Source organism: Triturus cristatus, chromosome 8, assembly GCF_964204655.1.
Source record: "Triturus cristatus chromosome 8, aTriCri1.1, whole genome shotgun sequence".
NCBI classification, from domain to species: Eukaryota; Metazoa; Chordata; class Amphibia; order Caudata; family Salamandridae; genus Triturus; species Triturus cristatus.
The window spans coordinates 845,338,244-845,358,883 of NC_140591.1; the positions used below are offsets into that span (position 1 = coordinate 845,338,244).

General features: G+C 42.1%; 1 protein-coding gene and 1 long non-coding RNA gene across 3 annotated transcripts in view; one reads left to right on the forward strand and one right to left on the reverse strand.

Annotated features, from left to right (window-relative positions):
* Positions 1–1,846, forward strand: part of LOC146805161 (uncharacterized) — a 245,637-nt gene extending 243,791 nt beyond the window's left edge. Inside the window, exon 5 of the long non-coding RNA XR_014967794.1 lies at positions 1,342–1,846. This is a non-coding gene — a long non-coding RNA (uncharacterized LOC146805161). The remainder of the gene's footprint in view (positions 1–1,341) is intronic.
* EPHA3 (EPH receptor A3) overlaps positions 1–20,640 on the reverse strand; it is an 853,417-nt gene that overhangs the window by 157,227 nt on the left and 675,550 nt on the right. The gene's annotated exons all lie outside the window — the stretch shown is intronic.

Consider the following 20,640-nt stretch of genomic DNA (forward strand, 5'->3'; position numbering starts at 1 on the left):
TTTACTGTGGGAGGAATGGCTCTGAGCACACGGTTGTAGTGCACGCATTATCACAGTATACCCGTGCATACTTTTTTCATAATATGGTCGGTCTGCACTGGGTCACACACACCTCGGACTAGACACATACATATAATCACATGACAGCCAGGTGCGACTAACAAGGAAAAGATAGAGTCTGGAACACCGGCGCACGCTTTGTATGCCTTGCAGAAGTTCACACGCCACCATGCACCCTTTTCAGGTGAAAGAGCAGGTCTGTTCCAATAAGAGGAGGGGGGTCTGCAACCATTTACTGATAACAAAGAACCAGCCACATGCACACCTTCATTTGACAAAACTGGCAGCGCAGTCCGGGCTTACTCAAAATGAGCACCCTCCTAATTCGACCAAGACGAGCTCAGAATCTAAACGAGGGCGCTGCAATGTACATTTTTGTTGGACTGCCCATGTTACACTTTCTTCAGCTCTTTCCGGACTTCAAAGCACTTTGTAGACAAGGCACTGGAACTGACACACAACGCCAAAACCTGGAGCAGCTAGCGGCTCAGACACCACCTGTAAAGGCCACTACAGTCACTTCCCAGCCTCCTCATGCACCAAAATCTGGGGCTGCTCGAGGAATCCCCACACACCTGAGGCACAGTAAACAACTGATCCCAGGAGACAGTAGTGTGAACATGAATGTAGAGGATGCATGAACTGGCACAACTAAAGGGGGTGGGATCGACACATGGTCTCAGATAGGAAAAACTGCACTGCTTTTATTCTAAATTTTAGCTAATTTTGTTTATCACTCGTTTTCTGCTGTTTTTAGTGTAGAAGAACTAATACAAATGTATTTGGATTTTCTAAAGGCAGAGATGTCTGTTCAACTTGGTCATTGAGTGTGATGCCTGAGATGTGACCCTCTCTTTGTCTAGTGCTGGCATCTGTCCACAATTTGCTTTGTGAATTCCCCTGGTATACACAAGTAGAAGAATGTGTATTATGTTCTTCTTATAGCTGCACCAATTTTAAGCCTACTTACCAAGTAATTTTTTTTATCATAGTTCCAACCCATTTACCTAATCCCCCCCACTTTAAAAGAACACCAGTAACAGCACAATATATTAACTTTATTAAAAAACAAGCCATAGCTGACTTTCAGTAACTTATATTGCACACCTATTCACCAAGTTACAGCCTACAACAAAAAACAGCTTAATATTAATCACATAGGCGAAACCTAATGCATTTACCAATGCTTGTTCATTTCTGCTTTCCCATATTGTCACTGTTTTCTGACCTTTCACTTGATCCTCCTTTCTACAAAACCTGCCTTTCTCTCTCTTGCTATAGGTCGCAGTCTGATGATCAAATACAAGTCTTGGCCTCCACAAATGAGGGCTGGTGCCTACCATCTGCAACCCCCGGTACAATTGAAGCATTGGAAGAGAAGTTTTAATTTGTTTGTTCTGTTACTCTTCCTTAGATGTAATTCTATTAATGCCGTACACAGTTCTCACCTGGGAAGTTGTGCAAAGTTCCCAAAACTTCTCCTTCACTAAAGTTTTCCAGTTTACTGTTGTCTTTGTCCATGCTTGGATTTATTCTGCATAGTGACATCAGTTTCACCGCATAGTAATACGTTTTTCCATACAAGTTGAAAAACATATTCAGATTTTTTTCTCTACAGCTTTATATTTTATGAAGCTTTTCTGTGCGTGTCAAATGTATACACTTGTTTCTGTAAATTCACCTTGCAAAGCTTTCCTATGTACATTGACATTGCTCTGGAGAAGAACATTAACTGTTTTGTGCACAGTGCACCTTATGCATTAAATCATTAGCATTAAATAAGCATACATGCAACAGAAATTGTCGGGATTTTCATATGGATGTAGCAAAGCAAAGTTTTCATAGACCTTCTTGAAGGTTGCAAAAACACCTTTCCGACTTTATATATTACTTATTTTTTTATCAAGAGGTCAAGTTACTGACTAAAAAATTGGAGAGCACTGCACTCTACAAAAATGCATAACATATTTAAATTTACAAGGGTTAACCTACAGCTCAGATTTCCACAATGCAATAACAATTGGAGACATTCCAATACATTTTACAAATAAGAGAATCCTACTTTAACATTTGAAGCCATTGTTAGGTATCCATATATAATAAATCAGTCTCATATGTGAACTTAATGCTAATTGTACAATTTGAAGATCCATTGTAGAAAGAAATGCATGTTGCAATGAGTGATGCTTTTGTCATCCAGCGATCCCAAGTCATATACTAAGAATGACAGTATAATGCGGCTCCAAACACAACGCAGGATGATTTATTCAAAGCCCCAATCTAATCACACAGATCCTGTCCTTGGGTAGTATTACAGCAGAAGCCACACTGCACCTACCTAGGGGAAGATGTCTCATGGATTCTTGAAAATGAAATCGAAAACCACAGCTGTGTCCTTCACTGATGCAATATATCCCCAGTGCCGGTGGGAACTTTCAGACTTGGTGTTTGCACTGGGGAAAACATATTAATTTTGTTAGACTTGGGATCCTTGGCTTATTTGGTGGTGTTCCTCCCCCCTAACATTTTGCCTTCAACCGATCTGTTTAGTGGACTTCATTTTTGCTTGCCTTGGGATTCTGCTCACTTTGCCAATGCTAACCAGAGCTAAAGTGCTTGTGCTGTCCTCCAAACTCCCAAAAACATGAAAGAATTGGCTTATACCTAATTGGCATGTTTATTTTACTTTTAAGTCCCTAGTAAAGTGGTACTACATGTTCCCAGAGCCTCTACATTAACTACTAGTGGGTGTGCAGCACCGATCATGCCACCCACTTACGTAGCCCTTTAAGCATGTCACAGGTCTGCCTTTGCAGCCTGTGTGCTAAGTTTTTAACTGCCATTTCGACCTGGCAAACCAGGTCCAAACCTTCCCTTTAAATACATATGGCACCCCTAGTGTAGGCCATGGACAGCCCAGAGGGCAGGGTGCAGTGTATTGAAAAAGGCGGAAATTACCTTATAAGTTTTCCAATGTCCTGGCAGTAAAAAACTCTTTAATTCATGTTTCCCTACTGCAAGGTCTACCTCTCCCACAGGATAACATTAGAGTTACCTACTTATATTCAATAAGCTGGAACTTCAAAAGGAGAACAGGTGGCCTCTTTATGTTTGTAGTCTTTGGAATTATAATGGAATATTCTTTCTTCTGGTAAAGTCAGATATTTTATTACAATTTTTAAAATGACACTTTTGTAAAGTTGTCATTTCCCTGCCTTGCCCATTTAGTGCCTGTAGCCTGTCTCTAGGTCACATGACTGATTGTAGCTGACTTTTGGACTGTGTGTATTCCTCCTAGACAGCAACAAGTAATAGACGGTTTAGGTGTGGCTGGATAGGCCATCACTGGCAGGAGGGGAGGGGTGAGCTGTGCACGGTCTTACTTTCACTTAAATAGCCTGTGTCCTGCCTCCACGCAAAGGACTGCCTACCACCTGTAGTTAGTTTGGAGCCAGGGCACGGGAGGGAGGTAAACTGTGCACTTCAAAGTGTAACCTCTAAAAGCTTCTCCCACTTCAAATGAGGTACCTGGTTGGTATAAATATTGAACCTCTGACACCAACTCTTCAGTGCACGTCTTAACCTGTGGAGACTCTGCCAGGAAGAAAGACTGCTGCACTGCTGAAAGGACTGCCACTCTGCTGAACTGCTACCCTGCTGGACTACTGCCTTGTAGGACTGCTGCCTTGCCGGATTGCTACCCTGCTGCCTAGCTGCCCTTCTGTCTGAGTCAGAGGGATTGGACCTGCATCTGAACGCAGGACTCCCAGAATGACTCCAAGGACTAGAATGTTGGCTGCAGAGACACAACAGGCTCCCAACCCCCTGAGCCAGCACCCAGATCCAGCTGGAGCAAGCCTTAGACCCCTAAGTGGTGCTCCTCAGGGCCTGGAATAGACCTAAATTCAAGTTATTGGTCTCTTCACGACCTCGATCAGGCCTTTACTGCCAAAACCATTCCATTCAAACTGCTGGCCAATGCATAGGTCTGATAACCAGACCCTTCACGCTACAGCATCAACAGTTCGCAGGGAATGCCAATGTTAAGCTCCGGCCTGGCCACTAATGAAGACAACTGGTTTTTCACGCCTCAGCAATGTCCATCTGCAACATCAAGTCTGCTCTTTGGGCCACATCGATGATCATCCATGACACTTCTCTGTTCCACCACGAATAGGACTTTTGCACAGGACTGAGAATGTAATTTTTCAGTGGGAATAACCTGGTCCCTGTATTTGGCCCACGATCCATCGCGGTCAGCGTAAACTTGTTACCTTCTCCCGGTCTTGCATGACCAGATAGCGGGAGTGGTGCTTTGGGCTTTTTGGTGCTACTTACACTTAAATCTTTAACATTGCATTGCTCTGGTACTACTGATTAGATTTTTGTTGTGTTGGTCTTAATTTATTTATTAAAGTTTACTCTATATTTCTAAAATGCTGTGGGGTTTTCTTGCGCTGTGTCTTCACTTTTTTCACAGTTTGAAGTGCTGCATAAATATTTTACACATTGCTTTTAAGTTAACCTTGGCTGCTCTGTGCCAAGCTACCAGAGGGTTGAGCACAGTTTAATTTGGGGCATGTTTGTACCTCGCCCTGACAAGGATTGAGGTTGCTGCTTGTGTAGGGTTTCACCTCCCTCAACCAGTAACCCATTTCTCACAATTTTCGTAATTAGGTGCACCGTCCCGGGCTGCACCCAGCGCTGCAAAGGGACAGAGTGCCTGATTGGCAACACGGCCACTGGTGTCATGCTGTCCCTCAAAATTCATAAAGTGGCTCAACAACAACCTGGATTTCTGTCACACTAAGAGGAGGCACTGGGTCTTTGAAATCAATAGAAGCATTAACTAAAAAAAACATGAAATTATTATTTTTAATGCACAGGATCACAGTTAATCGGAAGTTACAGAAATCCTTCAGCAGAAGGGACATGACAGCTTGCAGTAAAGGTTGCACAACCAATCTCACAAATACTTATATTTTGAATGTGGACAGTGAGTTTACATAGTGCTTCTTAATGTAGTTGCTTACAAATATTGCCTGTTTGTTTTAGACATGAGTAACTCCATTTATGAGGTCTATCTCAAAAGTTAAGGACAATCTCAGAAGCTTGCTATTAAGTTCAATTACTGATTCATCTCTTAGAAGAGGGATTATGGCAACATTTGTAGTTTAAGTAAACCCTATAACCTCTACGTTTATCAATACAACAATCAATATGTGAACTGGAAATATGTTACAGCAAATTGAATTAGTTATTAACAGTTCAATTGACGTTCTAAATTATTGAGTAGTCTCTTTCTAAATTAAATAAAAGATCTTTCAATTCTGAGGCCATCTGTGTATAGCCAATTCTCCAAACAGAAGCATCCTACCCTGCACACACACATTCATTAATCCAGCCATTTATATTTGTATCTGATCTTTAGAAATACACATTTAGCAACTCATCCTTCTATTTGTTTGCTATTTGGTGATCTATCAGGAATCTATCCACCAATCCATCCATCCATCGATCCATCCACACAGTGGTTGATCCTTACATCCATTTAACCATTTATGAAACCATCAATCTATTTGTTTTTACATGAATCACTGTTTCTGTCTCTTTATGGGTCCATCATCGGCCCATTTGTTCATTTTTCAATTCAAATATCAGCTCGCACATCCATTCAGATTATTCAATCTGTCTGTGTTCAATTGTCTACTCACCTCTCCTTCTACTGACATATCCATCCATTTTATTCACCCATTCTGCCAGTACATTTGTCAGTCCATCCATTAGATCTGCCGAGCTCAACTGTATGTCCATCAGTCTAAATTTTCCACTTGGCCATCTACACAATCTGTCAATTTCAAATGTCAAATTACCTACCTACACTGTTCAGTTGCTCATTGTCACCAACCCCCTACTAGTGTTCATCAAGTGATCATTTATCTATACCACACATCTTCCACTCATTTGCACCATACACCAGTCCCTCTCTCTGGCATTAAGCTACTCATATTCACTGCCTGTCCATATGCCGACATCATCCCCTACTTATATTTAGGTATCAGTGGACCTGTCAATTCATTTTCTATATGATTGAATCACAGACGCACTTTCAGGAAGATAAGGCTGCATTGCTACTTTGTCCCCATGAGTGTGCTCTTAAATCCATTTCGGGCCCAAACATTAGTTTCTGCTAATTTTCAGTGACATGTTGCATGCTGTACACTGAAGAAGGAGAAGGATTCTCTGAAGCATGGATAATGGCAAATTGATGGGTGGAAACTTGGATTATGAATTAAAAGCCTGCATTACAAGTTAATTGCCAGATTCTTAATGTGAGTACGTTTCTGCAATACTTGCAGCCCAGTAGAACAGTAATGTTTGGGGTCTATCCTGCTCAATACTAAAATGGCGGATTTTACTCAGCTGGAGCCCAGGAAGGTTACTGTCCCAATAAAAGTTTGTGATGTGCACATCTGGCAGTAGATGTGTCGTCAACATATACTTAGAAGTGCACCTGATACTACTACTCAAGTACTTACTGAGTGGTGATCAGATATGAGTAATGATGAATAAATGGTTCAAAGATGTTTCAGCCTGCACCAAGATGTTAGCTGTATTAACGCTATGTGTGAGCACTAAGCCATGTAATGGTATGCCAAGTGTATGCTCGGCCTTTAAAAATATCCATCCATCCATTTTCTTATTATTTATCAGTTTGAGAGTTGTTATATTTCGAGTTTTATTTACACTTCTGTTGAAGTCATCACATATTAACATTTTGGACCTCATTAGGTGGCAGACGGACTTTTGCCCATCTGCCATCCATTCGGAATGGGGACCGCTGGCCTATAATGCTGCGGTCCCATGCGCCGAATTACGATGCGACTACCACCACAGTTGTCGCATTGCCTATTCATTGTATTGTGGCGGGTGCTGTGGTCAGCAGCACCAGTCGCAGTATAAAGAAATGTCATATTACATATCCCTGCGGTACGTGGCAAGCACCATGTGGTGCCTGCCATATGGCGCTGGGATATGTAGGGTGCACCATAGGTGCCCCCCAGGGCCCATGTCCGAGGCCCAGGGGGAAGAGGGGCCCGCTACGGGCCCCCAAGTCCGCTTCCGCCTGCCTGGTCACAGCAGGTTGACCGCCGCTGAAAGACAGGCAGAAAGGGATGTCATTGTCCCGAAACAGGTGCCTGGCAGGCACTACCACCATTCTGTGGATTGCGGGTGATCCGACGGGCAGTCGGAATCATGGCGGTTGCTCTTTCCGACCGGCACCGATCCGGCTGTCATCGTAATGCGGTGGTCGGATCGGCACTTACAAATGGCGGGGGGGCAGCCACCAACGGCATGGCAGTGATGGTCTTCTCGCCATCCTAATGAGACCCTTTGTGTCTTATGATCTGCAATTATAGATTAGGTTCCAGAATTATTTTGAGCAATATGGGAATGCATCATGGTGGTCAGTAGATGACTGTTATTGCAAAGTAATTGCTGAGGTTAAGATAGTATCCTATGGCCACTTTCTCAAAAAAAGAGAATTAGTGGGAAACTGGCACTGTAAGTTTAATTCATTGAGTATTCCAGTGTGTTCCCATGCCTCTCTGATTTCACCAGTTAGCAGTATTTTTTCAGGTTGAAAGTGTGTTGATCAAGACTAGATTAAAGATGGGCTTGAAATGGAGAAGGGGATTGGACCATTTAGCGGTGGACCATTGGGATATACACTGCTCACAAACGTCATACTGAAGTTGCTATTGTAGAGTGGGGCTTTATAAGGGTGGCTCCTGGTCTGGTGTTGGTGCTTCAAGTTATGTGAGTTGTGAAGGCTTGCAAGTGCGACTGGCGCAGCTGTAAAAGAAAATTCACTTGGGAAGGCATCAGTGGGATGGACAAACAAGCAGTGGTCCTCCTGACCAATGTCCGCCCAGCTCCCACCCCAGCTGCCAAGCACAGTTGACAAAAGGGAATTCACTTTTGCGGCTTAAATATAACTCCAACTTGGGTGTCTGTGTCAATGGTCAATGCAGCAATTGCAGTCAGAAACAATTGGCGTACTTTATTGCAACTTATAATTAGGAAGGGATGCCCCCTTCATTCCACATTCGTAATGAGTTTCTGAACCCCTTTTGCAAGTCATAAAGATGTTCATGACTCACAAAAGAGATTTTAGGGTTTTAGCAAATGGCAGGACTTGTCACCACAAAATTGTTTTGCACATCTGACACCTATGTACTGTTCATACAGCTCTGGATAGGCCCAGTTCTAGGCCTTCATTCAGACAGCGATAATCGAGCTATAACCTGGTGGAAGTTCAGCCTTTCAGTGATCTTGCTCTGACAGCTGGAAGCCGGAGTTCAGGCAGCCATGCTGTGGTATTATCTGACCTAGCTACTACAATAAGAAAATATCTACCTCACGTTTGCTAGCAAAAAAAACTGGGTTATTTATTGATTAACTTTGCCTTCACTGATTCTTTTCCTCTTATTGCCAAGCAGCTATTTATTGATGGAGTGTTATACTAAGTAGATACATATATGTGATTTATGTTATGTAATTAGCTATGTATTTACTACATAATAATAATTCCTATTTGTAAAGTGCAAACATCTCACCCCTTAAGGTTTCAAGGCACTGGAGGCCGTCAGGGAGATTAAGTGAGTTACTGCCCAGAGTCACATGATGCTGAGCTGAGCTGCCTCTGTCACCGGGGATTGAACCATGAGCAATGCAATCCGAAGTCAGCCGCTCTGGCCACTGCACCACAGCTCTCCCTTATTTGCTGTTCTGCACGTCTTCATTCTACTGCTCAACAACACCACCCAACAAATTGTGTCTTTATGTAAAAAACTCCCTGCCAAGTTCACAAGTAATGCCTTAGCTGCTATGATCACTACTTCTTCAGATGGCTGTCTTTTTAAATAAATACAATTTCAGATACATGAGCATCGAATTTGGATAACCAGATTAAGAAATAGGAGCTACTTTCCATTGCTGCTGAATGCTGGGGTTGCTAATGCCAGGTCTAGATTCCACCTGATGTCTTTCTTCCACCACCCTACATTCCTGCATCTCTTTTTCTCTATTTGAAATGTGTTCGCATTGTTCTTTTCCTCTTCATTTTTCTCTATTCTGCTTTTCTCTCCAATACTTTTATGAACCTGCGAATCTGTGATTCACTGTAAAGTAACACTCAAAATCTAATCAGCAGCTTCATTGAACCCAAGTTTTCTCATCATGAAATTGTTGAATGTTTTCCCATAATTTAATTATCACTGATTCATGTTTGATATGTCCATCTGGCATATTTCCTTTAATCAAATCGCAGTTTGTCATCCTAAAGTAACAGTTATTTTCTATCATCAGCTACCTGTGATACTTGGGAATGTCTCTGTAGCTAAAATAAAATTTATTACCACATTTCTACATTTCAGTTACAGAAAAATAAAATATAAAATACTTACTACAGTCATATCATGCAACAGAGGGGGTTTGGTTTCATGATAAATGATATACAGTACGATGAACTGCTATTTGCCGCGCCTTTTTGTGTAAAGTTCAGTTTTTATGTGACTTACCAGAATCTTGCACTAACATCCTACGTGCTTGTCAAGTGCGAGTGCGTGTGTGTGCAATGAATGGGTAGCACATGTATGGTAGTTCTGTCTGTGTGTGGTGTGAGTCTGAGTACTGGGGCCATTGGGAACTACATCAGAGGCCACTGGTGTAGCATGGCACATATTGGAAGGTGACGACAGCTTCCCCAGACAGTGGATGTGTATTGCCTGCATTCTGATGACTAGAGTACAGAGACCCTGGCACTGAACTTCAGGTGGGTAGAAACAGGGCTTTTCTTGCCATTGCAGTGAGGGTCTTGTTAGATAAAGGCTGGGGATTCGTTTTTCCCAAGCACTGACATTTGGTCGATGGTACAGGTGAGCGGTGGGTCTGCAGTTTCTGTTGTTCAGTGTGAGAAAGTTTTTAGTTATAGCCTTCCCTTTTGTCCATCTCTGATTACTGTTTCAGGAAAGCCAATGACAGGTCTCTCTGAGAGTCTGCTGTGAGAAGGTTTTTTTAAAGGGCAAGACTTGATCTGTATCAACTGGCAATCCACCATGAGCCCGAGGGGCTGGTGCTGCTGCCAACTCTGGTGAGAAAACCTGTGTCACCAACAAAGCGGAAAAGCCCTGATCGACCTGAAGACTGCAACGGTTGAAGAAACCCCATCATGGGTGAATCAGCATGGAGGTTGCATCTTCTCTAGTTGAGCACTTGCCTGCACCCTGACGAGAGGCCTCCCCTGCAGAGGATAAGTGCTGTTGTGCAGGCCATCTTCATCAACTTCAGCCAGTGCTTTCTGTTCCGGCACCAGGCCACCACTACGGCCCTTCACCGAAGTGAAGCTGTTGGTGCTAGGTTGGTTACGCAAACTACACCCACTACAACGCTATAACTGCCACAGCAACAAGAAGGTAGAAGTGAGGCTGAGCCTACCACCGTAATGCGAAACAAGAACACGCAGACCAGTCTGTAGTGTGGACTGAAACCTTTTGGCAATTAAACGAAAAGGAGTAAAAAACACGCTGAACTGTTATGCATTCATTCAATAGGGTATTGGACGTAAACTGCATCTGTGCCTAACCAGTGCCTATGCCCATAGTATACTGGGGACCTTAGGCACAAGATATCTCCTATAGTGGGGAGAGAGACTACTGGAAGAGGGGTGTACTGTCTTGCTTAAGATCGTAACTGAGATAATTCTGTACTGACATTCATATTGAAATGTGAGATATTTAGTTTTCTTGTGAGAGTAAAGTACTTTATTTTAACTAATGAGAGACACTGGTTAGACAGTATGAGCCTGATGGTTGACTGTTGAGCTCTGAGCTCTTGCCTCCCCCCCACTAACTCCCTGATATGCTTGGACTGCTCATCATCCCTCTGCTGAAATTCATATGAGGAAAGGGTTGTACTTGGCCCATTTTGTAGAGCCATGGTAAGACAGATTCCAGGACACCGGTGGCAAATGACCTCAGTTACCACAGTTGGGATCCAGCAGCCCTATTCGCCCATTGGCCCCTGATCATGGCCTGACACATTTTTAGAACAAACATAATAGAATAGGGCTTAGCTGAGCCATCGCATAAAAGATTGTTAACTGGTATCTAGAACATGGTGAAACCAATGAATGTATTAATAGGATATTATCCCACGCACTCTTTATACCACATGTTCCATTATCAGCCAGACAGTTGCTTTCAAAGAAAATAACAGAGGGTAAAGTATTGCATTTTTATTGAGAACATGCACTCGTATTTATAGACCATGGCGACTGGACCAAAGGGTCTATTTTAAGTTAGAAACATCTTGCCAGTGTGATGCAATCTGTGCAGAGCTAAATTTGTAAAATAACAAGTGCCACAACCCTTGTCAAGGTCACTGCAGCTTGCACAACCCATTGTCACTGTCCCGTGCTGCCAATGCCAATACCAAAACAACTACTAACCATCACACTCATACAACTATGACAATTCAGACTTTTAATATACATTATAAATGACTAACAATACCTGAAACTCAGGCTATTCTTCTATGGCAGGTGTTAGTCATTGTAAATGTATATTGAGTTATTAAACAACTGTGGGTGTGCTCATCAAAAATCATACAAAGAGTGCCATCATGTGGCAGGCTATCATAAGTGCCAGTGTTGGCAATAAGGTGCCGGTGATGAGCACTGGAAACCACTGCTTCAAATTAAGCACTGAGTCTGTGCAATGAAACAAGCAAGATCTCTGAATATCATTACTTGATGCTTCATGAGAACTGTAAATATCTTTGTTTTCTCAAAACTAATCATCCTCACTGACTGACAGATCAGTGCCTTTATTCCACTGTGAAAAATGATTAGACGTGCATATGTGCAGTATAAACATATGGGGAGCCATTTATATAGGAGGGAAACTACTTCCCATTAGGCTTAAGGAGTCTGTAGTAGGTTTGAGATTTCTCCAAATGGGCACTGCTTGGAAGAAAGAGCAAGTGTTCCAATGAATACATGTGTAAATGTTAAGACTTACACAAAACAATCCTCCAGGAAATATAAACGTGTCACTGAAATGTGTGTAGATTATTTGAAGGAGATTTTCTATCTGAAAAATATATATAAAATGTAAACTGTAAGAGTGCCTTAACTGAAATGTAGGTAGCGGTAATGGTTGCTTGAGTGGGAAGAAGAATGTTGCAAAACATCTCCGACTAAACTGTTTGTTTTAGGGAGTGATTGGACTTATTTGCATTTAGTTGCTCCCCTTTTATAATGTCACTGACAGTCTAGCTTGGCCCAAGTGCTAATTTATGCATTGCCAATGTCTCAAGCATTTGGTTAAGGCGACATTGGCTAGCAAGGGTGAACAGCCCATGTTCTGCAGGGGATCGTGGGGGGAACTAACATGAGTGAGCTTAAACGTTGAAACAGTGGACTAGACAGGGTCCTGGTCACAAGAGATATAAGTATGGAAAATAATTTCTAAGAATTCAGATAAACTTCCTTGAGTAATGAAATGTACAAAAAACATGGTTTACCATGCAAACACCTGATCCTAAAGTGATATATTTTCTCTGGGTGGAAAACTTGATGGTTTTGGATTATGTTTAAAATGCAACTGCATTTTAAGCATATTATTTTTTTCTCTACAGGAAAGATGTTTTTCTTTATGGAGCACACCTCCTAAAATATGTGGGTGGTTTCACGCCCATTTTACATACTCAATTGAGCTTTTCAACAACTAACACCAGGGGATTAAACTGTGTGTGAAAGGTGATTTGGAATGTTTGTGAATACGGCTACTTTGCAAATTCAACAATATCCCAATGATGACTGCACTGTCTACATGCACCTATGTTACCATGCCTAACACCACAAATACAGCAGATTCAACTGACAAAATGTTTTGTAAGTAAGGCCCAATAGGGAAATGTCCAATGGGCTTAGCGGTAGACATCTTTAGCACAAGCTAACTCCTTTGTATTTTTGGGGTAAGGGTAAGTAACAATATCAATTAAAAAGGAACAAAGTATACGGCGAAAGGGTTAATCGTAAGACTGGCAAATAATGTATCAAAACAGACAGGGGCAGATTCACAAGAAACTGACGCATCTGTACAGATGTATCAGTTTCCCTGCGCCTCCACACGAAACCTTTGCGGCCCCATGGATGCGCCGTATTTACAATACGGCGCAGCATGGCGCAAGGATTGACAGATGAGTCAGAAATTCTGACAAATCTGTTGGCCCAAAAGTGATGCATTGCTGTAGTTGCTCATGAAAGTGACGCAACTCCAGCAATATGCCAGAACAGATAGGTGAGCCCCATTCAAAAAGCCCTACGCCATTCCTTAAGCCTGGTCTGAGAAGGCGTGGGGATATTGACGCAGTGAAGGCATAGAGTGACGAAGTGAAATGCTGTAAATTTCACTGTGTAAGCTCTACATTACTTTTTGCGTGGGAACGCCCACCCTGCATACATTATACCTGACGCAGGTATAATGTGGCACAGGGCTTTACAAGGTGACGCATCTCCCTAGATGCGTCATGTTGTAAATTGGCCTCAACGGTATGCATTGTTTACGCTGCTGCTGTGTCACAAAAAGTGACGCAACGGAGGCGCAAAAAGTGTCGCAAAGTGCTTGTAAATCTGCCTCACAGTTTTTAGGTAGTATCTGGTTCTCAGGCATCTGTTAATATCAAAACAAAGGTCTGGAAGTATAAAAGTACTTTGAATGTGGAAAGCTGTTCTGCATAAGGTGACATACACCAGGAAAAAAAAAGTCACATTTCACCTTGCAAAAGAGATATTGGAATTTTCAAATAGCTTGTAACATCTTAAGACCAAGTCCTTGAAAACTGCAAGAGAAAGAAGGCTCACGAACAAATATATATATCAATAATTATTCACAACGTAGAAACTGTCGATGACAGACAACAATCTCTCACAGCACACTTTTTGCCTCTCTGTTTTAGGTCTCCTCTTTCTGAAGTCTCTCTTCACACTTTCTCTGCGCCTCAGTCAGGGGTTTTTTAACCTTCGTCTTTTAGTGAATCTCCGCTATCAGACTAACATCATGGAGCGAGCGAGATCTCACAAACCCTCTGGTCCCGATAGTTATTTTATTTTATTGTTTCGTATTAACCAAATTGAGCGCTGCACAAAAGTTTTCATATCCAGCATCTGCTTCAGTCTGAAAGACTTGCTTAGCTTTTTTTTTTTTTTTTTTTAAAAAGACGCGGATGGATTGCGTATTTGATGGCAGCCGAGTGCCTCTGCTTTCAAGCTGTTTCGCATGAGGCAATTTGTAATGTGTTGGCCAAAAAAAGGTTTCCTTTTTACCTCATGAATGCCCGGGGCACGAAATACAGATTTCAACTTGCACTGGGCCGAAGCCGGCGCGCGATCGGAAACACATGCTGGCGCGCGCCGCCTCGTGTCTTTAAGGCAGCAAGCGCTGTGCTCGTCTATCAAAGCTCAGCCAGTTATATATGCTAACAACTTGTGTCAACAACGGCTCCGAAATTTATTGCACAAAAGGGCTACAAATTGTTGTAAATTATTAGTAAACTAAGCAGAACATGTGTGCTGGGTATTAAGGCGGCTGCGTATAAGACACCCTGGAGACCCGAGTGAAGGGAAGCTGTGCACACAAACGAATATGACACGGGGTAATTTACCGGTGGAATAAGAGATGTGGGCCGGGCTGGGTCAGATGAAACTGATTTTGCATCAGCATATCTGCCAGGCTCTCATTACAGAAGAATCTTTTCAGCTTGGCTCTGTAATTTGCATTTCTGTGGTTTGATATGCAATATTGTGCCAAAAACTGAACGTACACTGTTTGTCAGACATCATGCAGTAGGCACAATTAAAAAAGTATTTCTTAATGTTCACTAAGGGGCTCACAGTGAGCAATTGGGGTACTTTTACTTAGCCTACAATGTAACCCCAAGAAAATGATGGGTTTATTGCCACTGCAATGCAAAAATAAGCATGGGTGAGTGTCTAAATAGTTATATTATGTTGAACTCCCTAGAAATTTGATCCAGAACTTATTGTCTGTAGTTTTCTTTCTTTTTTTTACAAGACATCACAAAATTAGTGCAGGGCACACAATAACAGGTGGGTTTGGGAATTTGGCACTTTGCACATAAGTAAAACGATTCCTAGATTTCTCAGAGGCCAGTGGTAGTTAATTTTGCTAAATCGCCGCAGACGGAAATTCTGGCAAAGAAGATCGGGACATCTAGTTGCATGGATTTTCTGTTGTCCCACTTTGCGAATGCAATGAGAGCCACTGTGACGCCATAGCCTTTCCCACCCCCAGATGTCATATCTGGGACTTTTGGCACCAAGGGAAAGAGAAGGTGTAGGGCACCGCTAAGTTAAAAGTCTAGCTGCCGGCACTCTTGTCTCTTTGCAGCAGTAGGCAAGTTCCCACTACAGTCCCCCATTTATCAACTCATTTATCTTAAACTTTCTTAGGTTCTTAGCTAGTGAGGCTTGCAAACTGTATTAAAACATGCATACAATTGAAATTCGTCACTCAGGTTTCCCAATTTAGCACATTTAATATTGCATTAATAACTTTATAAAATGCATTATCATGGAAAAATTGATAATTGTTCAAAATTCAAATTATGTCTCCGGTCTGAAGGCAAGGATACATGGTCGGAGGCAATTATCTCAATTATAATGGAAGAGGCAGCGGTTAACAAAACTCTTTCTGGAAGGTTCATTTGAAAAAGCCTACACGAAGAGCTTGAGCACAGTGCACTTGCTAAACAATGTTGGCTGACAGGTATTGTTGTGATATCATAAAATGTAACATAAGAAAAAGAAAAACAGAAAGAAAAGAAGGGATTTTTATTGCTACATCACAAATCTCAACTCAGCATGGAGGAAAGCAGGCCTTTGTTTGCAGGGAGAGTCACAGTTTAATAATCTGCAACAAACTTTCATACCAAAAACTCCCAGGATCCTAGAACACATTGGCCCTGGTTACAAGTGGATCATTCATTCCAATGTGCTTCTTAACAGGGGTTACAGTGCCAGATGGTAGTCTGCCTACAATGTAAGTACCGCTCTTTAGTGATACTCCATCCAGAGATTTCACATACTGAAAGCTGGCAAAGTCCCCCAGTGGGATTCCTTGAAGAAATATGTGGGAATCGCCACAGTAAATTCAATTTCCAAATCTTATTCCACAAAAACACGTCTCCCTTTTATTTCCCATCCTCCCTAGAATTGCCTGGATCTTCAGTAGCAGAACTTCCCGGGGGTGGGGGGGTTGGGGAGGTCCTATCATCGGCCCCACGCAGAATAATGGCCCTCGTGTTTTGTTGCAGCTTCTGCATCAAGTGTCACTTATATAGCACTTTGCAAAACTGCTGCACCGTAGATTACCATTCTGTTTCTTCTTATTCAAAATGTAGTTTTAAATTAACGAGACAAGCAACATTTTATTTTTTTTGTTTCAATTTTCAATGGGTTGATACACTTTGGTGCGGTTAAGTTAATTTGGTTTGTAATGATTCAGTTCGGTATCATGTTATCTACAATTCGCATTTGTATGTCCCCTTCGAAGGCTTTCAGTGCTATCGTTATATAAAGTGTCGCTGTCAGGAGTGAGCACAGTCCCTTGGTGAACCTTTCGGAGGGACCATGTTGTGCAGAATTCAATTAAAAGCTGCAGCATAGAGAGGGCACCAGCACTTCCAGACTGGTGAGGACATGTACCCGGAAGAAGAGGACTTCTCTTGCTCTCTCGTTTGACTCATATGTTATGTTGTCTTCGTTCTCATACTCAGGCAACAGATAATGACGAAGAAGTACTGGGAGACAGGGCCGGACTGGCCGTTCCGGGCACCGGGCAATCCCCCGGTGCGCCTCACGGGTGGGGGGCGGTTTCGGGCCCTTGGGGTCCGTTTTTATTACAGGGCCGTTTTTGCAGCAATCGGTCCTGTAATGAAATCGGACGAAAACCGGCCCTGACAAAGAGCTCGGCGGCACCCCCAAGCCCCGGGAGGGGAGTGGGGGGGGGGGTTACGGGGGCCAGCCGAGCACTTTGCCAGGTCCGGTTTTGGTTCCTTTGGTTCCCATTCCAGCCCTGCTGGGAGATGCAGCACATGGAACTCTAGCACTGCTACAGGTATGTTTGAGTGTTAGTGGTTCGGCAGCTGGACTGAATGTAAGTGGGGAGTTGGTTTTCTTGTTGTTGCGAGGTTAGTACTTGTTGTTCTGTCTGGTCTTAACCACATATGGCCAACTGTTCTTTGTGCATGTACACGCCAGACGTTGTTATCCTTAGAAGTGATACTTTTTTGGAACACAGGTGTGAATATGCTCTGCCCAAGTTAATCCTCGAGTTGTATTAAAATATATTGAAAGTAAAAAATATTTTTTTTGTTAAAAAAACAAAACACCGAGAGACTATGGGCCAGATGTAGGTAAATTCAAGTTAGCGAGTCCTTAATAGCGATTTTTACCGAATCGCTATTAAGGACTCGCTAAATTGAATGTAGGTAGGAATCGCTAAAATATTTGCGATTCCTTAATATTCCTTAATTGCGATAAAGGAATACCATCCCATTTATTCCTATGGGCCAAGAGGCCCATAGGAATTAATAGGATTTGCGCCCGCAATGTGAGAGTAACCAAGAGGCACTCACAAACTCCAGGCGCAATTTCAAGGGTGCAAGGGTTCCAAAAGGACACCCTGGTGCACCCCTGAAATGTGCATGTGCGCACATGTGGCGCACATATGCCCTAAGGGCATGAATGTATGCCACATGGCACTTTTAAAAAAGCAAAAAAGTGCTTTTTTAAAGGAAATCGCTAATTACCACCAACTTGAAGTTGGTGGTAATTAGCGATTTCTTAAGGCCAAAGTGCCCTTTCTTTTGTGCTACTTACATTGCATTTAAGGAATCGCAATTTGCGATTCCTTAAATGCAATCTCAAAATACGGAATCACAATTTTTGCCATTCCTTATTTTGCAGTAGGTTTAATCTTACCTATATTGCTCAAAGCCAAATTGGGATCGCAAAGGCTGAAATTCTGCGAATTTCGGCATTTGCGGTCGCTATTTGGCTTCCTACATCTGGCCCTATATGAGTATTGGGCAGTTCCCTCCGTACAACACTGCATGTTTGACTGGCAATAATCTAAGAGAGTGGTATTTGTTTTTAGGCTGATCGGGTCTCATGAGTAGTTTGGGACTTTGTAACCAAGTGGAATAGGCTTAATTAATACTACAATAGTTTGAAAGATATTGTGAACAAAAAATTTGGAATTGAAAATACAAAATCCAGAAGGCCAGGGATCTGGTGATCGTCTTGGATTGTGTTTACTCCTTGCACCTAAATCGGAGAATTATACTATTGGGCATTTTTGATTTCTGAAGTTTAGTACTTGGGATTATTACTGTCCATGTAGAATTCAGTTTGAACAATTCTTCTTGTGATTACTTGAGATTGAAGCTTAATGAACCCAGACACATTCCCCCAAACCGTTAGAATTATGTAACTGTAGGCCTTTTTGTGTCTCTTCCTGGTGCTCTGAATAAAGGAACTCCATATAAATGGATTTACAACTACTCCCACATCATAGGCTCCATGCCACACTCAAGTAGTTTTTAACAGATTCCATGACCAAGAGAGGGCTCACCATATACAGGGCAACTGGGATTATGCAATTCTGCGGCAGTGGCGTTTTCCTCACACTTAGGGGCTTTCTGCACTTGCCACATAAGCTATCATCTGCTGCACAATTCCATGTTTTAACACACAAGATGTTTCTAGCTCAAGGGAATCTAAAGTTACTAAAAAAGTGCCTCATGCTGTGCTGTGCAATGGCACACCATTTGGAGAGGTTAACTGGTTTCCTTTTAGTCGCTGATTGCTCTATGCAGGTCTATACTGATCACAATGAGGTGAACTATTGCCCAGTACATTTATGGCTTTAACACCACAGTTAGATTATAGAAAATTACATGTAAAAAATGTTTTTGTTCTTTTAAAACATTTATTCAGTGATATATATTTTTCACCCTCATCCTCCGTTTTAAGCTATTACTGTCCATCAAAAATATAGTGTATATTTTTTTTTAAAAAATGCACTTATTACTTTTGCCCTGGTGCAAAAAATACTTCTTTATTATCAAGTGGAGCAATGTTTTTTGCACCATCCGGCACTGCAGAAGTAAGATAACAATCCAAAATGGGTGTGCCCCTTTTTCACTTCAAAGTTTATGCACTAAGGCCCCCATTGCGACTACGGTGGCATGGAATCCCCAGGGTGAATACTGTTCTGGCATACTACAAGTGGTCTATCAATGGCCCAAGCTTTCCAGACATGCAATTACCAGGTGCAACATGGTATTACACGGTGTGATTCTGCATGTGGTAAAACTGTGACAAGAGAGGGATAGGGGGTCTAGGTAAGGGCACAGCCCAGCCCTCACTTACCCCTTCAGCACCATGGGGGGTGTACCAAAAACACTCCCACTTCTAGGCCAGAGTCTCCACTCACTCTAAGCTCCATCTACACCTTCCAACTACAGACCTACACCAGCCTCCTGCGGACATTTACAGTAAAATAGCCCCAGGAATTTGGAAAAAAACAGCATATTTTCATCTGTTATTCCAGGGACCCCGCAGTTATTCCCCATTCCTAGGACTATGAATCATAATGGCCAGAATCAGCGGTTTTCGGCTTCTTATATCCCTGTACCTGAATCTGGCCAACTCATAAGAGAGTTGCAACAAAAGCTACTGTGACTGAAAGATAACTACAAGAATACAATTTATTAATAGCAGATTCTTGTGAAGCCGAGTTTAACCCGGTTTGCACTCTTGGATGGCATATTGCAACTAGCAAGTGCGGACAGCTATTTTAATGCAATTTTTATAAATTAAACCGGAAACAGAATAAACATTTAGGAAACATCATAAAGGCAGTTTAAGGCAGATGAAAGTAGGCTTTCAGGTTTTACCACAAATAAGATGGAAAGTATCTGTATAATGCATGAAACTCTATACGATTAAGGCTATGGCGATTAACGCCTCGACAGCAGTTTGCTGCTGCTGGAGCAGAGTTTTCTGTTGAAAATTTATCGGGTTTTAAGCTACAGTTTCGTCTATATGTTATGATTTAAAACCACTAATTTGTAACGACTAATTAATAGTTTGTTTTGTCCGGATTAACCAACATTACTAATGAGAGAAACTACACGTGGGATGCATATATGTTGCTTAATAATAATGTGCGGTTTTATTCACAAATGCTATTTGTTTTGTGTTTGTGCGTTTAAAATAACGTGTATTAACGCTTTATTGTGTCGCAGAAGGCTAGATAAGTACATACACATAAGGGTATTAGAGGGGTTTAACACTGTACAATCATTATGATGTGGTAACGTTGTTTTTGTCTCTTTTAATTAAGATGGTCCGTTTTGTCCTAAATAAAGATGGCTGCCATTTACAGCCTGCACTCGAGTGATCGAATTTTGACGAGAGGCCTTGCT